A 19,462-nucleotide genomic window follows, 5' to 3' on the forward strand; every position below is an offset into this window, starting at 1 on the left:
AAGGAGCACCAAAAAGAACTTGAGAGGGAGGATGGTATTTGGTGCAGTGGTCAACATCCCACTTGGCAGATCTACAACCTGTATCAGAGTTCCTGGGTTCAACTCCCAACTCTGCTCTTAATCCTAACTTCCTGCTCATATGCCCTCAGGGAGGTAATGATGATGGCTCAAGTGCAGGCATCACCCTGCCACCCAAATGTGAGACCTAAATAGAGTTCTTAGCTCCTGGCTTCTGCCTCGTCAAGCCATGACCGATGCAGTCATTTGGGAAGTCAAGTAGAATATGGAAGTTCTCCGTATCTGTACTACTGTCTTTTTCGTAAGATTTATTTTATTTATTTCAAAGACAGAGTTACAGAGAGAGGTAGGGACAGAGAGAGGTCTGCCATCCACTGGTTCACTCCTCAGATTACTGCAACAGCCAGAGTTGGGCTGATCCAAAGCCAGGAGTTTCTTCTGGGTCTCCCACGTGGGTGGGTGCAGGAGCCCAAGCACTTGGGTCATTCTCTGCTGCTTTCCCAGGCCATTAGCTGGGAGCTGGTTTGGAAGAGGAGCAACCAGGACTCCAACCAGCGCCCATTTGGGATGCCAGGGCTGCAGGCTGGGGCTTTAATCCACTGTGCCACAGAGCTGGCCCCTCTGCCTTTCAAATAAAGAAAGAAAAATGAAAAATTTTTAAAAATCAAAAGGAATAGATAAAATTCATATTATCTTTATAGCAAAACATAAGAGCTGTATGTGATTTTCTAATTAACTGATTTATTATATACAATATTCAAAATTATCCATAAATGCTTATGTTTTAGTACTTAACTCTAAATTGAAATTTGTCTGGCTGCCAACTAAAGCAGCAATCTACTACTGTCTGACACACTATAAAAATTCTCAGATTATTACTATAAGGCAATGCCAAAATTAGATATCTATGTTTAATCATCCATAAAATGAATTGTTTGCTAGTTTTATCAGTTAAGATTTCTTTTAAAGTTGCAAATATCCCACTGAAATTGTGTTAAACAATTAGAAAAAAATCTTAGTTTTCTTGAAAATATTGAGGGATTCAGAGTGTTAAGGCTGGTTAGATTCAACAGTTTTAAAAATACAATATTCTGACTCTTCACTCTGTTTTCTGTGTGTCAGCTTTATCTTTATACTGTCTTATACTTTATATCAGTATTAATAATTTGGGGGGCTTCAATCACACTAACATCATATCGAGAATAAAAGTTGGCCGGCACCACGGCTCACTAGGTTAATCCTCCGCCTTGCGGCGCTGGCACACTGGGTTCTAGTCCCGGTCCAGGCGCTGGATTCTGTCCTGGTTGCCCCTCTTCCAGGCCAGCTCTCTGCTGTGGCCAGGAAGTGCAGTGGAGGATGGCCCAAGTCCTTGGGCCCTGCACCCTATGGGAGACCAGGAGAAGCACCTGGCTCCTGCCATCGGATTAGCGCAGTGCACCAACCACAGCGCGCCGGCCGTGGCGGCCATTGGAGGGTGAACCAACGGCAAAGGAAGACCTTTCTCTCTGTCTCTCTCTCTCACTGTCCAATCTGCCTGTCAAAAATAAAAAAAAAAAAAGAGAATGAAAGTTGATTTTCAAAAAACATTTCAGAGTTTCGGGAATCATCTTTCTGAGAAACAAAAGGCAATTTCCTTTTTTTTTGTACAGTTCTTAAATTGGGAATCAATAACTGGCCAGAAAATGACATTTTATATGCACCTGTCTCTGGAACTGCACTAGTAGTTTCAAAACACATGGCCAGGCAGGGTAGATCCTTTGAAGAAAACTTGGGGAATTCCTGAGGCCCAGAGAATTGATATTGCAAAAACATTGTATCTATCTGAATTTAATCAGTAGGAAGTTGTGTGTATGTGTGTGTGTGTGTGTGTGTGTGTCGGGTGCAGGGGTGGGAGTTTTGGGGTGGTTTGAGACATAGAAGTAGTTGTGACTAGGAATTAGTTATGTAATCATAGAGACTGTCTTGGCAACTTGGAAGCCTGTGGGAAACTTCAGAAAGAAAAGGCCGCGAGCCCTCTGGGACCCTGTGAACATGGCCCATGTTTAGTCTCTGAATGCAGAAGGTCTGTCTTCTTTTAGAAGGATCTCCTGGTTGGGTCAGGTCCACCCCTATAATCTTTTTTTTTCTTTAGATTAAAGTCAAGTAATTAAGGACCATAATCATCTGCAAAATCCCTTCAAAACAAAACCTAGTTCAGTGTTGGGTTGAGTGACTTGGGACTAGCCAAGTTTACGTATCCAAAAGCCTTCACAGTCTCTATTTCGATAAATACTATTTTAGCTAGTAAAAGACTACATGCCCTAGACTCCTCTGCATCTCTCTATCCCTCAGTAACTTAGTTTTTGGACAGGGTGATGTAAGGTCTAATTCTCTTTCTGCAGTCACCTTAAAGAGGCAGAATAAACTTTTCTGATGCCTTTTGCCTTTGCTGTTGGCTGAAATTTGATATGGTGGCCAGAGTGTAGCAATCTTTTAAATGATGAGGTTATACAAGTTAATCCAATGACAAGAAAGAAGGAGCAAAATCCCTGATACCAATGAACTCACAGACCAGCCAGAGAAGACTCCTCTCTGGGCATATTCAATATGACAGAGAAATACGCTTCTTGGTTGTTTAAGCTCCATTATTTAGGCATCTATTTTAGAAATAGCTAATACAAACCCTAACTAATCATGGGAAGAAACAAAAGCATCTAATAAAGGGTGATAAAATGTCAACAACTTTTCTAGAATGTTTCCAAAACAATATTGTGTCTCCAATGAACAAGAAAATGAATGGCTACTTTTGAATTTTAACCTACAAAATGAGGCATTTTTACATACATGTTTGAATAGGCTAATAATACAAAGGGTAAATATATACCATTTATAAAGCTAATATATTAGGTTGCATCCAAAAGCAGGAAGGGCACTAATATGATTCTTCTCATTTAAAGGGTAGTTAACCCAATTGATGAGGAAAAGTCCAAATTATCCTGCACAGCCAATACCTCTGCCATACTAGAGCCAGTAATATTATTAAGACAAAATCCAGGTCCTTTAACAAAAATTAAGTTGTTTTGTTGTACTTCAAACATAGAAAATATAGCTTTCAATTTAATATAATTAGACAAGAGGAAGAGATCAATTCTTGCTTAATAGTATCTACAAACAATTATTCAAATTTTAAATCCATGTCTTTCATTATATATGCTGAAAATGAAATCATTGAAATCACATTATGTCACAGTCAAATGAAGGATAATGTAGAAGAAACGAAGAAAAAGGGGAAATTTTTCTGTTTAGCCTGCTATATCTCAATTATCACCAAGTTTTTTACAGATTTCAGAATTATCCTTTAATTTTAATGAAATAAATGAAAGACCTTAATATTCATGTTTTGTTTCTACTTAAGTTTATGGAAATTATATGTGTTTGGTATTATTAAAATTGATCGTAGGTATATAACTAGTTGATTCTGTGGGTTTTTCTTTTGAAGTTTTGCCTTTTTTCTGCCTTACATGAAATAACAAAGTTTATTTACCCATCTATGAATAAATTTCTGTGATTCAACCCAACTTTTAGATCATGGTTCAATTTGGTCAACATCCCTTACTATGACAAAAACCAAAATGACTCAGTGTGAAAGTGATGAACTTTGGAGAGGACTTGCTGTGGTTTTTCAAGAAAATGAAATGCAGCATCAAACTGGGAGGAATCATGGGAAAGCATCAGCCATTTCAGGAGGTCTTGAGAAAGCTCCCAGGAGGTCACATCAGAGCAAAGGTTCTGGCATATCATTCCATCATAGTCCCTATCCTGGTAATTTGCAAGCATTAATCAATCAAAAATATGGATACTGTTGACATACACAGAATCTCCTGCAGTCTACTTTGATCTCATTTTCTTGTTTTCTCTTATTTCTAAACAGTCTTTCTTATTTGAACCTAAAGGACATTTGTATAAAGATCATTGTGCAAACATTTTCTGAAACATGCTGTCATAGAAAACTGTGCACACATCTTGTGAAAGGGCTTTTCTTCTCTTCAGAGAAGAAATTATGAATATACCTCCTCTTAGACCACAAATCTCCACTGGCAAAGTCTAGAAAATATTATAATGACTCCAATTCAAGATGAATCAATCTGCAATCTTCCAATATGCAATATGAGAATTTTACACAGAATGTTTAATAAATTGTTTGTTCTGCATCCCAGACAGCTCTGCAATTTTTGACTCATAACAAGGTAGTGGTTTTTTAATTGGCTTTGGAGGGAGCTGAAATTTTCACCTCATCAGTTGGCCTTCTTAACAGCATTTGTGACTCTTTATGGCTCATGGTGTAAAAAATTTTTTTGTTAAAACAGGCTAATTGTTCCTTTTTATGGAAAAGTAAAAGCATGCTTTATATGATTGGAATTTAATTAACTGAAATAACTGCTTTTGAAAGAGAATTTTCCATCACTTTATGTCTCCGACTTTGAGAATTGGCTATACTACAAAAATACACAAATAATATGCACAAGCTAATGAAATCAAAATGTCACTGAAGACTTCCTTACCAGCTATTATATGGAAATAGCTTGGAATTCAGCACTTGTTCTTACAGCTGGAAAAAGCTAAACACATTGAAAATCAACAACTTTGTTTAGATGCCATGAGGGAAGTGATGACATTGGAAAATTACCTCCCTGAAACATGAATGAATAGGCACATCTAGAGAGAGACAACCACCAAGATCTGCTTATCTGGCACAGAAGGTGCTGAAACCATAAACTGGACAAAATTCTCAAATGGTAATTGTGAAGAGTTACTTGTGCCTGATGTAGCCAAGAGAGTGAGGAAATAATAACCCAGGGGATGACAGTCCCAGAGGGATCCTCTTTTCTTCATGGACTTGCCCTCTAGGGATCCCAACAGGCTGTTATTCTTTAGAGCTGAGAAGTATGCCTTCATAGCTCTGGGAGATGGATGAGAGGAGTGATCCTTATGAAACTCACCCAACATCTTTGTTACAACATAATTCTACACCTCCATGGGAAAAGACTGCCAGGACCCAGTCCCAGCTATGTGAAGTGCCATCCTCTCCATGTAGCCACCTTGTGTTTCACATGGGAGGATGAGTGATTATTCTTATAGCATTCAGGACTTCAAGGAAATTGATTGGAAATCCTTATGGTAGGGAAAGATTTAAGGGCAAAATAACCTATGCTTCTGGAGAACAATTTGCAAAGATCAGAGCTCTAAAACACAGGCCTACTAAAAGCCACAGATTTCACTCTGAAAAAGTATGGCAAATAGAAAAAAATGTGAAAATTAAAAGAAACAATATTAAAGAAATAAGTAATGTCTTCAATAGCCTAATAAGTAGATTCAATATGGCCAGAATCCATGGAAGTTAGAAGATTGAAACACTGGAAGTGTTGAAATAATAATAATAATAATAATAATAATAAAAGGATCTATTAATTTTGAATTCTGTCACAACAAAATTGCCTTTCAACAATGAAGGATAAATAAAGCTTTCTTACATGAACAAATCCTGAGGGATTTTTTCTCTAATAGACATTCTATGTGAAAATAATGTCAGAGGCCGGCGCCGCGGCTCACTAGGCTAATCCTCCGCCTTGCGGCGCCAGCACACCGGGTTCTAGTCCCAGTCGGGGCACTGGATTCTGTACCGGTTGCCCCTCTTCCAGGCCAGCTCTCTGCTGTGGCCAGGGAGTGCAGTGGAGGATGGCCCAAGTGCTTGGGCCCTGCACCCCATGGGAGACCAGGATAAGTACCTGGCTCCTGCCATCGGATCAGCGTGGTGCGCCAGCCGCAACACACCGGCTGTGGTGGCCATTGGAGGGTGAACCAACGGCAAAAGGAAGACCTTTCTCTCTGTCTCTCTCTCTCACTGTCCACTCTGCCTGTTAAAAAAATTAAAAAATAATGTCAGAAACTTAGATATACAAAAAGTATGAATGTAAAAAAGGAATAAATGGAGGCAAAATGTTTATCACATTATTAATTGATGTAAATCATTACTGCATATTTAAAACAATATTAATGACACATGAGTGGATTATATAAGCAATATGAATAGCAACTATGTCACAAGAATTGAAGGGAGAAAGTAGGACAATTATTAATTATCCACACTATGTATGAAGTGTTACACTGTAATTTGAAACTGTATGCAAACTCTAAAGTAACCACTAAAAAATGTTTCTATTGTATAATATTTGTGGCACAAGATGAGAAAAAAGTTGGATAATATAAAATACTCAATGTAATCCAATGAAGGTCCAAAAAAAAAAAAAAGGAGGGAGGAGAAACAAAGAACAAATATAACATTTAAAAAGCAGTTACTGAGAGACAGAATTTGAGGCACCAAGTTGGCAGAATAGCAGGGGAGCTTACTGCTCTAGTCTAGGGGAATACAGGTAAAACAACATGGAGAGAATGCAATCTCAGGGCATAGTTAAGGAGAAAATGGCAGAAGAAACTCCACACAAATTAGAAGGACACTGTGGACCTACATGGAGGGTGTGCATGCACACAGCTCAGGACACTCACAGCCAACGGCCTCAGCACCAGCTTTGGAGAGTAATGTGAGACCAGATGGCAGTAGCCTAAGCCACTGGTGATAAAGCTGTTGGAAGAGCCTGGAGTGAGTCTGGCTTTGGAGCCCTGTGGGGGACAGTATACCTGCCAACCTGGAGGATAAAGGAGAGCATGTTTCTCTCTCCCTGAACAACCAGCACCAGCATCCTGTAACTAGCTGAGAGTGAGTGGGTACCATAGTGGACATACGTAACAGCTATATCAGCACATGTCTGCACGCCCAGCAACCAGCCAAGAGGAGACACCCAAGTCTAACCGGGATAATTGACAGAGGCCTGGGTGCTTATGACTGTGGCAGCCTTGTGCGCTGGGACTGTGAAAACACTGTGGCTGTGTGTGAAGGCACAGGGTGTGCCTGGGTCTTTGGGCAGTCACTGTGCATGGCTCCACATGCTCAGGGCTCCCCGATTCCCTGGTGTGGGTCATTGTTATAGGATCTGTGCTCACACTGAGGACTGCACAGATCCTTTCTGTGGATCTCATGGCAGAGCAAATGAATATTGTACCAACTGGGGATAGCTCCCTGGAATTGGTCTTCTTGGAGGAGAGGAGGTAAGCATGAGTCTATGCCAACAGAGTTGAACAAACCTCCTCTCGGATAAAAAGAAAAAATAAAAGAGGAGATTTACCACAATCAATTTGGGAGTCACCTTGGACATTCCCCTCACCCTGGAGCACTGAGCAGAGCTCCCTGGCCACACCCAGCACATGTCTCAGGGTATTCACTGAAAGAGCAGACACTCCACTAATCCACAGAGGCATAGGCCAAAGATTAAAGCCATCACAGGGAAAAGAATAAATCATCACAGAGGGAAAAATTAACCAACAAGTACCTCTACAAATGCCTATAAATAAATGCAGCAATTCAAGAAACAAGAATGAGGAAGACAACATGATGCCTCCAAAGGAACACAACTACACTTCAATACTGGAATGTGAAAATGAGGAGACTGAAGAAATTCCAGAAGTGGAAGTCAAAAAATTGATCACAGGATTACTTAGAAGTAATCAAAAACAAATCCACAACCTAAAGAAATCCATACATGACATGAAAGAAAATTTTTCCATGAAAGTGAGATTTTAAAGAGAAATCAAAATGAAATATTAGAAATGAATTCAATAGAATAAAAAATGCAGTGGAAAGCCTTAACAACAAACTCAGTAAAGCAGAAGAAAGAATATCTGAGTTAGAAGACAAATCTCATGCTCAGAGTTGACGAGTGGATGAAATGGCCCTAAATATTGAAAGTCAGAAACTACTAAGGAGTAGATAAAGAGTAGTCTTATGTCTATGAAACAAAGTGAAACAATTAATATCACCCAAAAATGAAATTTGAGCCTGATTGCTTTTCTTGTGAATTCTACCAAACACTCAAGGGATAAATAATATCAATTATCTACAAATAAATATAAAGCAAAAAAATAAAAAAGAAATAGTGGATGTTTCCTAAGGCATTCTATAAAGTCAATATGACCAGAATACCTTTAAAAAGTTTAAGACATTGCAATACATGAAAACACAAACTGGTATATCTCATGAACATAAGTATAAAATTCCTCAACACAATATTCAAATCCAGCAATGTACAATATTATTATTCTCCACAATCAACTGGAAATCATTACATAAGTGCAACACTGGTAACAACATTTAAAAATCTCTCCAGCACTGAGTATTTGGATTAGTTGGTTAATCCATTGGATAGAATACCCCTGGATATGACTGGAATGACCAGGTTTGGTTCCCAGTCTGTTCTTGAGCACCAAAGCAGAACATGGGAGGCAGCAATGATGTCTTAATTGGATTACTGTCACCTATATAGGAAACCTGGACTGAGTTCCTGGCTCCTGGCTTTGGTGTCCCCAACCATTGCATCCATTAGACAAGTAAACCAGCAAATAAGTGTACTTGTGCACTCTTTGGCCTCCTTCTTCTCTCTCCCTTTCTTAGTGTGTGTGTGTGTGTGTGTGTGTGTATGTATTTCTGTCTCTTTCTCACTCTCTTGAATAAATAATAAAATTTAAACAATATGTACACCTCCATATTATTGAACTGAAAAAAAGTGAGTTATCTGTTCTGATTAATTGATGGTAATATGATTACCTGATAAACTTCAAAACCTATTCATGATAAAAATTCTAAGCCAACTAGGAGTAGAGAAATACTTCCTTTTTAAAGATTTATTTGTTTCAAAGTCAGAGTTACACACAGAGTAGGCGAAGCAGAGAGAGGTCTTCCATCCACTGGTTCACTCCCCAGTAGGCCACAATGGCTTGAGCTGTGTGGCTCCAAAGCCAGGAGCCAGGGGCTTCTTCCAGGTCTCCCACATGGGTGCAGGGGCCCAAGGACTTGGGTCATCTTCTACTGCTTTCCCAGGCCATAGCAGGGAACTGGAATGGAAGTAGACCAGCCAGGACTCGAACCGGTGCCCATATTGGATGCCAGTACTGCAGGCAGCAGCTTTACCCACTAGGGCACAGCACCAGCCCCAAGAAATACTCTCTTAACCTGATAAAGAACATCTACAAAAAACTTAAAGGAGATATACTTAATGGTGAGAGAATGGACACTTGCTGTCTGTGGTCAGAGGCAAGTCAAAGATGTTCCTTCTCACCTCCCCTATCCAGCATCATACTAAGCATCCCAGCTGTACAATACCAGAAAGAGCCATAAAATGTTTATAGGTTGTAAAGAAAAACAGCAAAATGGTCTTTATTTACAGATGATGATTGTCTAGGTTAAAAAAAATCAACGAAAAAGTCCATGCTATTAAGAATTAGAAAGGTGGAAGCACAGGAATTAAGAATACACAGCAGGCCGGCGCCGCGGCTCACTAGGCTAATCCTCCGCCTAGCGGCGCCGGCACACCGGGTTCTAGTCCCGGTCGGGGTGCTGGATTCTGTCCCGGTCGCCCCTCTTCCAGGCCAGCCCTCTGCTGTGGACAGGGAGTGCAGTGGAGGATGGCCCAGGTGCTTGGGCCCTGCACCCCATGGGAGACCAGGAAAAGCACCTGGCTCCTGGCTCCTGCCATCGGATCAGCGCGGTGCGCCGGCCACGGCGGCCATTGGAGGGTGAACCAACGGCAAAGGAAGACCTTTCTCTCTGTCTCTCTCTCTCACTGTCCACTCTGTCTGTCAAAAAAAAAAAAAAATACACAGCCATGTTTTCCTTTTACATAAGGAATGAAATTTTGAAAAAATAAAATTGATAAGCTATTGACCCAACTAAGTAAAAGGGGGGTAACATGGAGAGAGGATGCAAATTAATTAAATCAGACGTGAAAAAGGCTGTGTTACTATTGATACCACAAAAATAAAAATCATCAGAAATTACCACAAATAGCCGTATGCCAGCAAATAGGAAAGTCTACAAGAAATCAATAGATTTCTGTACACATACAATTTACCAAAACTGAGGCACAAAGACATAGAAAATCTAAGCAGACCATAACTGAGATGGAGATAATAAAGACCTTCCCAATAAAGAAAATCCCAGGGCTAGATGTCCTCACTCTTGAATTTTACCAGACTTTTAAAGAACTAATCCCAATTCTTCTTAAAATACACAAAACACTTTGAAGAGATGGAATCCTCCAAAATTCCTTCTATGAGGTCAACATCATTGTAACTTCTAAACCAGAAAAAGATACAACAAAAAAATAAACTATAGGTCAACATCTCTGGTTAACATAGATGCAAAAATTCTCAACAAAGTACTACTTAGTCAAATCCAACACCATATTAAAAATATCCATGCGGATTAAGTGGCATTCATCCCAGGGATGCAAGGATGTTTCAACATACAAATCAATAAATTCAAGGGCAATGTTGTTGGTTACTTTAGGATTTATTTATTTATCTGAGAGGCAGAGTTATAGAGAGAGGTCTTCCATCTAGTGGTTCACTCCCCAGATGGCCACCACAGCCATAGCTGAGTCCATCCAAAGCCAGGATTCAGGAGGTTTTTCCAGGTCTCCCATGCAGGTGAAAGGGCCCAAGCACTTGGGCCATCTTCCACTGCATTCCCAGCCCATAAGCAGAGAGCTGGATAGGAGGAGCAGCCTGGTCATGAACAGGTGTCCATGTGGGAAGCATGACATCTATGACAAAGCACTGGCCCCAAGGAGGCAATGTTTTCTCTTTCACTTGTTCCCCCTAGGAATTACAGCTTACCACTGAAATCGGTTGCTACACGGATACTTCTCATCTATGAGAGACTAGCTGGGATAAACGAAACTACGTGAAATGTTAATATGATCGTCCAGCCATCTTAAAGTCTCTTGTACTACAAATATCTAGATAGATTTTCAAACAAAACACAGTAAATACTATTTTAAATGCATACTTAATAGCAATTAATAGAAAAGCCAAAATCACCTGTCAATAAGTGATGTGATCAAAGGAAAAGATAACAGAAAACCAGAGTACCAAGCATTAAGCCACTCTGGTCTATTATCAATGTCAGTAGCTTTAATGTTCATGAAGGCAAATGACGATGTATAGGGCCACATGTGTTGAGCTGACATTTAACTGATATACTGTTGCACACACACATGCATGTATAAGCACACACACAACTAGTAATATCCTAAGGCTCCTGGTAGAGGTGGGAGAGAAGCAAAGAGAAGAGGGGAAGCAAATTAATATAATTGAAGGAAAGTTTCCACAACTCAGATCACAGGACATTCTTGCTCATGTTCTCTCTATCACAATCCCACTCAAGGTGAGATCACAGTTAAAAACTATAAAACACATAGGATACATCCTTCAGTTTAAAAGTTATCAGAAAAAGCAACTAAAACTGTGAGTTTGAAGTTTAAAACATAAAGATGATACAAATTTTAAAAGAAATATATACAGAACAGGATTCAAAATGACTAAAATAAATATTTAAATACAAAACAAATGGCTACATTAAGTAGCAATTTTAACCCAGATAAAAGGGATTTATGAATTGGAAGACAAAAATGAGGAAATTCTACAGCTCCAATAGGGAAGGAAGAATTTAGTACATATTAAAAAATTAAAAAATACACATGATAAAGTGAGAAAATCAGACATAAAAAGATTGAAGAGGAAGAGAATAAGGCACTAATATGAAAGATGACAACTTGATTTTTCACATATTATAAAAGTCTTAAGTCATCAGCATCAAGAAAAACATTCTCAGGGCCAGCACGGTAGCATAGCAGGTAAAGCCTCTGCCTGTGAGGCCAGTACCCATCTGGGCACCCACTAGTGTCCCAGTTGTACCACTTTCCTTCCAGTTCCCTGAAGATCTGGGAAAAGCAGTGGAAGATGCCCCAAGTGTTTGTTCCCCTGCTGCCCATGTGGGAGACCCAGATGAAGCTGCTGACTTCAGCCAAGCCCAGTCCCAGCCATTTCAGTCATCTGGGGCGTGAACCAGTGGAGAGAGCTCTAATTCGCTCTCTCTGTAGCTCTTTCAAATGAAAAAAGTAAGTCTTTACACCAAAAACAGAAAAACAGTCTCAAATATGTTAAATGAAAACAATTCTACAATTAAACACAACATAATGAAACTACAGAAAACTGAAGGAAAAGAAAAAATGAATTGAGAATGTCCCTTTAAATTGAAAACGCTGTTCACAACAGTAACAAAAGGTAATTAAATGCAAGAGATTTAATGCAATGAAGGGAAATGATGAGCATAAAAATTATATACATGTGGTGAAATAAAAGAATGACTGTAAAATTCATTTTAGTTTATTAAAAAGGTATTTAAATACAAGGAAGCAACAGCATGTAAAATAGGAGGGGGTATTGGGAGTTAATAGCAGATTATGATTAGTGCTTAAAGAATTGACCAGAATCAATAGGGTGAAGCCTAGTTGCTAACATGATGGCACTTGGAGGTAAGATCTTTGGAAGATAATTAGGTTATCAACGTGGAACCCTCATGAATGGACTAGCACCCTTATGAGAAAAGACACATAAGTCTTGCTTCTTCAGTCTCTGCTCTCTTCTATATGAGGATATAAAAAACTATCTGCAATCCAAGAAGAGAGTTCTTATTAGATGCCAGATCTTCTTGCACCCTGGCCTTCAACTTCCCAACCTCCAGAACTGTGAGAATTAAATGTTTGTTGTTCAAGCCAACCAGTCTCTGGCATATTTGTTATAGCAGCCTGGACTAAGACAGTTGGAGACTGGGAAAATAATAGACAGTGATGAGATGTAGACATTGTTGAGTCGTGGATGAAGTTAAAATATGCATATAGCTATTAAAAGAATATCAATTAAATATTTATGCCTGTATTTGTCAAGATTCTCCAGAGAAACAGAACCAACTCATGTGTATGTGTGTGTGTGTGTGTGTGCACGCATGGAAAAAGAGAATTTATTTTAAGGAATTGACTCATGCTAAGTCCAAAGTCTGATGGGGTAGACCAGCAGGCTGGAGACTCAGGGGGATCTTTGCAATAAGTCCAGGTATTGTCAGCTGGTTAAATTCCTTCTTGTTTGGAGCAGGCTGTTCTTTGTTCTGCTGATTATAGGAGGTTCATCCATGTTGTGAAGGGTAACCTGCTTTACTCAGAGTCAGCAGTTTAACCTCTAATTCTATGAAAAAAGGATCCCAGGAACATCAGAATAAGGTTTGTCCAGATATCTGTGCACAAAAGCACAGCCAAGTTGACACTTAAAACCATGATAATAAGAAAACCTTTTAGAGGAAAAAAAAATATTAATCCAAGAAGAAACAAAAAATGAAGAGAAAAATATAAAATAGCATGGTTTAAAAACACATCCACATATAATATTAAGATAATACCTATAAATTGACATATTAAGAATAGAAATTCAAGAGAATTTCATATCCAGCAATGTAGTGAATACAATAATCAGAGAGCTACAGCTAATTGAATCCTGTATAAAGCGTGCTTTATTGTAGTGACCCCGTGCTTTCAAGAAGCAAGGGAAATTTCCTCGGGCCACTCACACACTGCCTAAAAATCAAAGCTGACTTCAAAATGGTTAGCAGCAAACACACTCAGAAGAAGGGTTCTCTGAGAGGAACAAACTAAATAATTACTACAAAAAGAAGAATAACCAGAGGAGAGTAGCACTGAGAAGGAGCAGATTTGAAGGTTTCTACATTTGGCCAGGGGCCTTAGAAGGGAGTTAAATAGATCTCAGGTTGGGAGCACTTCTATCTTTGCTCTACCTGGGAGCAAAGAAAATAGATACAAAAAACAAAAAATATGAATTCACAACAATATATCTATAAAACAAGAATTTTAAACCTTGACTAATATATGGAACAAGTCTGGGTTCCCTGAGAATAAGGAATCATGAGAGACTAATATAGACGGACAGGTAGCAATTCAGGGAACTAGCGTCTCCCTGCAACCTCACCTGTGCTGCAGCCCTGCCTATTAAGCTGCAAACCCCTTCAGTACCCTGGCCCTATATGCCATGGAAAACCACTGCTTCCCCCATTTAACTGCTTGGAATCAGAACTTGCTAATATATATATATATATATGTATATCCAATATATATCCAGCGTGGCTCCCAGCTGCATTCTCATCGTGACCTTTAGTTGAAAATCTATCACAAATTCACTATGGCCAACACTCCCATTCCCATCATGCACTTGACACCATGACACTTCTGAAATTTAAAAAAAGAAAAAAGCAAACAAACAAAAAATACAAAGCCTGGCCCCAAGTTCTACCTCTTTTTGATTTTCAGTTAAGCACCGCCCCAGAACCCACTCCCTCTGCTGCCAGATCACGTAAAAACCTGGCCCTGTACTTTATACAGTGCAGCTCTTTCTTGAGCCTGCCTGCACTGTTGCGTGTGTACTTTTTGTTTGCATATAAACAAATCTTGCTTCTTTTCGAACTTTTACCTGTGTCTCACTTTCAAATTCCTTCTTGCATCAGAGACAAGAACCTGGACCCTGCCGCCCCTCAACAAGACACAAGACTTGGACTGCAGTTGCCTAGTTTTAGCCTGGAGGAACTTTCTGGATTATAGTACAGGAATAGGAATCAGAAACAGAACACTTGGGCTAACTAAATTACAGAGACAGAGTTTGAGAACTAAGAGAACTCAAATTTGTGTGGCAAAAATCAAAAAGGAAGGATACACACAAAGAATTAACTGCAGCAATCTGCATCCCTGGGAAATCCAAGCTGCACACATAGAATGTAATTTAAATTCCCAAAGATCACAAATTATTTGGAAACATGGAGAATCCTATTTGAACCTTCTGGGCATTCAATATACACTTCACATCTTAGTAGGAGGTCTACACTGTTTCTGGAGTAAAGACTATTCTAGATCTACTTTAATAAAACATAAACTAAGCATCAAAAGGATTAAGTTAATCCACATGTAATTTAACTGTCAAAAGAAATTCTAAAATACTTTAAAGGAAAACAATAAAATCTAGCATCAAAAACAGAAAATTCAAAGCACCCACTAGCCAATAAAAAGTATTAGACATGTAAAGAAGCAGGAAAATATGGCCCATAATCAAAAGATCATTGAGTAAAGAGACCAAAAATGACTGAGAAGGTGGAATCATCAACAGAGTTGAACAGCCATCCTGATAAATAGGTTCAAGGATTTAAAGGGAAATATGAACATAATAAGGAGTGAAACAGAAAATTTTTAGAACAAAATGGAACTAGCAGAAAAGAAAAACATAATGACTGAATAAAAATGTGAGGAATTAAGCAGCAGATTGTACAATGCAAAAGACCAATGAATGTAAAGATGTAACAATGGAAAAATACAAATTGAAGCACACACAACAAAAAAAGTTACAATAGGACAAAAACAAAGGGGGAAAAAGTTAAAGCAGAACAAAAAGATGTGGAAAAAAATGTAAAAAGAAATCCAGAGACTTTGTGACTTGTGGCAAAATATGAAGAAGTATATCATGTAAATTGAGTCCAAGGCAGGAACAAGGGACAGAAAAATCTTGTGAAAAACAGTAGTCAAGATTTTCCAAAACTGATAAAATCTGTAAAGCTAGAGTTTCAAAAGGTTAGTGAAAGAGAAGCAGGATAAAACAAAACACACACAAAGCGGATTATAATCAAATTGCCAAAACCAGTGAATCTGTCATAGAAAAAGACACCACATGAAATGGATCAGTCAAGAATGACCACGTATCTCTCAGCCGGAAAACCCAACCAGAACACACAAAAATTACTTTTCGACAGCATTTTTTAAAAGCCAACGAAATTTTATATTCAATGAAAACATCTAACAACATAAAAAATATTTCTGACAAACAAAATCAGAGTATTTGTAATGAAAAAAAAAAAAAAAAAAAACACAGGAAGCTCTTCCAGCTGAAGGAAATCAACACCAGATGGAAACCAGGATCTCTGTGAATTAATAGAAAGTCCTGGAAATGATTGGTGTATTTGTAAATATAAAAGGCTTTTCTTCCTTTCAATGTCTAAATTTCCTTTAAAATCAAAATAATGTTTTATAGGATTTATAATGTTTCAAAGAAAATGTACAACAAAAATATTAGCAATGATGGGAAGGAAAAGTATAGTATACTATGCTTGCTGTGTTATAAATGAAGGGGTATGATTAAATTCGAAGATAGACTGTGATAAGAAAAAGATTCATAAAAGCAACCCTAGTACCATAACAAAAAATAGAAAAAATAATCCAAGAGGAGATATTACACAGAATACTAAACTGTACTGAAAATAACAGGAGGAGACAATAAGGGAAAAACAAAGTTCACAGGACAAATAAAAGTAACCTAATGGTACAAATCCAACATCAATAATGGTATTAAATAATCTAAAATAAATCTAAAAAATTATTTGAAAGAGTTACAGAGAAACGTAGAGCCGGAGAGAAAAAACTTAAAACAACAACAACAACAACAAAAAAAAAACACCATTAGCCTGGTGATTCGTACACCCACTGCACATAGCAGAGTGCCTAGGTTTGAGCCTTGGTTCCTGTTCCTGAGGCCCCAGTGAAGGCTGAAGTTCTTGGGTCCCTGCCACCCACATGTGAGGCATAGTTTGAGTTCCCACCTCTGACCCTGGCGCCAGCCCACTTACAGTTGTTGCTGGCATATGAGGAGTAAATTAGGGAACGAGAACCTTCTCTCCCTACACCCTCTGTGTGTGTGTGGGTATGTCTGTGCACCTCTCAAAATTAAAAATAAATTAACAACAACAACAACAACAAAAAACAAATACATGCTGTCCACAGGAAATACTTTAAGTATTACAACATAGTACATGAATTCGGTTGCATTGCTATGCCAAAATACCACAGAATGGATAACTTCGACAACAGATTGTGTTTCTCACCCTTTTGGGAGATGGAAGTCCAAGAGTAAGGTGTTCCAGGTGTTTTCTGGGAAGGCCTCCCCTACTTGCTCAGCCAGCCATGTTCCTGCTGTATCCTCACGTGTCCTTCCCTCTTTGCACACAAGGAAAGAGAGAGAGTGATACTTGCATGTTCGCTTTTCACTGACTACAGTTACCAGTTTCACCTGTATGATCTTATTTAATTATCTCCTTTAAGGGCCCATCTCCAAATACAGTCACAATAGGAGTTAGGAATTTTAGAGAGGAAAGTTGAGTCCATAAAACATAGCCGCATTAAAAGCAGAAAGATGGCAAGATATGTTCTTTATTTATTTATTTATTTATTTGACAGGCAGAGTTAGACAGTAAGAGAGAGAGACAGAGAGAAAGGTCTTCCTTTTTCTGTTGGTTCACCCCCCAAGTGGCCACTGCGGTGATCCAAAGTCAGGAGCCAGGTGCTTCCTCCTGGTCTCCCATGCAGGTGCAGGGCCCAAGCACTTGGGCCATCCTCCACTGCCTTCCCGGGCCACAGCAGAGAGCTGGACTGGAATAGGGGCAACCAGGACAGAACCGGCACCCCAACTGGGACTAGAACCCAGGGTACTGGCGCCGCAGGCGGAGGATTAGCCTAATGAACCGCAGCGCAGGCCAAGATATGTTCTATAAATAACAATCATAACAAAGGAGAAATGGTGATGATAATATTAGATGCTGTAGATTTTAAGGCAAGAAATATTAAGAGATAATAAGAGTACTTCCTAATAATAAATTAACTCATAAATATAAATGTGGATGCACATAATTAGAAAATTTCACTATATTTTAAAAACTAATAGAAATGAATGGAGGAAAGTTTAACCACCATTTTAGTTTGTGATTGTAACTCCCTTCTCTGGTTCTTTTTTTTTTTTTTTTCAGAATACGCATATTTCATGAACTTTTTGATGACCTCTCATATGCTTGGTTTTCAGAAAATTTTGCTGCCAAAATAAACTCAGCTTTTTAAATTGTATTTTATACATCCGAAAGGCAAACAGAGATCTACCATCTGCTGCTTCACTCTCCAAATGCCTGCACCAGCTGGGGTTGGGCCAGAACAAATGCAGGAGCTGGGAATTCAACCCAGGTCTCACTGCAATTAAAAACCTTGCTACAAAGAAAACTCCAGGCCAAGATAGTTTTACTGATGAATTCTTTCAAACATACGGAAGAAATAACACACACTTTAACCGAGTCTCTCCAAACAAGAGAAAAGGGACACTTCCAACTTTTCATTTAAGACTAGCATCATATTTATGCTTAAACTGGGAAAAAACATTCTAAGATAAAAAAACTATAGCAAAATACAAAGTCCTTAACAAAAATTCATAAATTGATAAGTATACATTAAATGTTGAATTAACCAGTATATGGCATAATAAACTTTTTCGACTAACTAGGAATTATTCTCTAATTGCTGGGTTGCTTTAGCATACAAAAACTAACGTTGCAATACAATTTAAAAAAGTAATCATCTAGATGGCAGAAATTAAAGCACTTAAGAAAGCTGAAAATCTATTCTTAACTGAAAAGCAGGAAGCTGGGGATATTCAGGGACAGTCTCATCCAAATATAGGATAACTTTTAATATAATATTTAAGTGGAAAAAGACCAAATGCTTTCAAAACTGAGGAATGAAGGGAAGGTTTTTAACCACCTCTGGTCAACATTGTAATGGAAATTTAAGCCATAGTAATAAAATAAGAAAAAGAAATAAAAGATATATATATAATATATGTAATAATGCACATGAAATATGATAAGAGGTGAAACTACAGATAATAGCAGATCCTATTATTATGTATGCTAAAGTTCCTAAGGAATCTAAAAACAGCTACCAGAAACAATAAAATTTATCAAGGCCATAAGATAAAAAACAAAAGGTGAAAAATCTATTATATTTATACCTCTCAGCATTGAAGAATAGGAAAACAAATTTTAAAATCCCACTTTAGTAATGTTAAAAAGGGAGCGAGATACATGGCAGACCCATAGAATGGCAGATGTTGTAAACAGCACTCTGGCCTCAGAATCAGCCCTTAAGGCATTCGGATCTGGCTGAAAAGCCCATGAGAGTATTACACGCATGGAAAGCCAAAACACTCTGGCCAAAAAAAAAAAAAAAAAAAACCACAACCCTACATGAAAGATCTCCGGGAGTGAGATCCCAGTGAAAAGAACAGGTCATCAAAGAAGGAGGTACCTTTCTCTGAAGGGAGGAGAGAACTTCCACTTTGACTATGACCTTGTCTAAATATGATCAGAGTTGGTGAACTCAAGAGGCTTCCATAGCCTTGGCGACATGACAAGAGCCTAGGGTGATTACTGATGCCATAAACAAGAGTGTCAATTTGTAACGTCAACAACAGGAGTCACTGTGCACTTACTCATCATGTAGGATCTCTGTCCTTAAGGTGCTGTACATTGTGATTTAATGCTATAACTAGTACTCAAACAGTATTTTTCACTTTGTGTTTCTATGTGGGTGCAAAT

At 38.5% G+C, this 19,462-nt stretch overlaps 1 long non-coding RNA gene across 1 annotated transcript; it reads right to left on the reverse strand.

Annotated features, from left to right (window-relative positions):
* Positions 1-344: 344 nt before the first annotated feature.
* LOC149126312 (uncharacterized) lies at positions 345-17,177 on the reverse strand. The gene is made up of 2 exons (XR_016234951.1): positions 16,931-17,177; positions 345-643 (listed from the first exon to the last, which is right to left on the reverse strand). It is a non-coding gene; the product is annotated as an uncharacterized LOC149126312 (long non-coding RNA).
* Positions 17,178-19,462: the final 2,285 nt, after the last annotated feature.

This window comes from Oryctolagus cuniculus, chromosome 6 (genome assembly GCF_051225735.1).
Source record: "Oryctolagus cuniculus isolate XC-2025 breed Fujian yellow rabbit chromosome 6, ASM5122573v1, whole genome shotgun sequence".
NCBI classification, from domain to species: Eukaryota; Metazoa; Chordata; class Mammalia; order Lagomorpha; family Leporidae; genus Oryctolagus; species Oryctolagus cuniculus.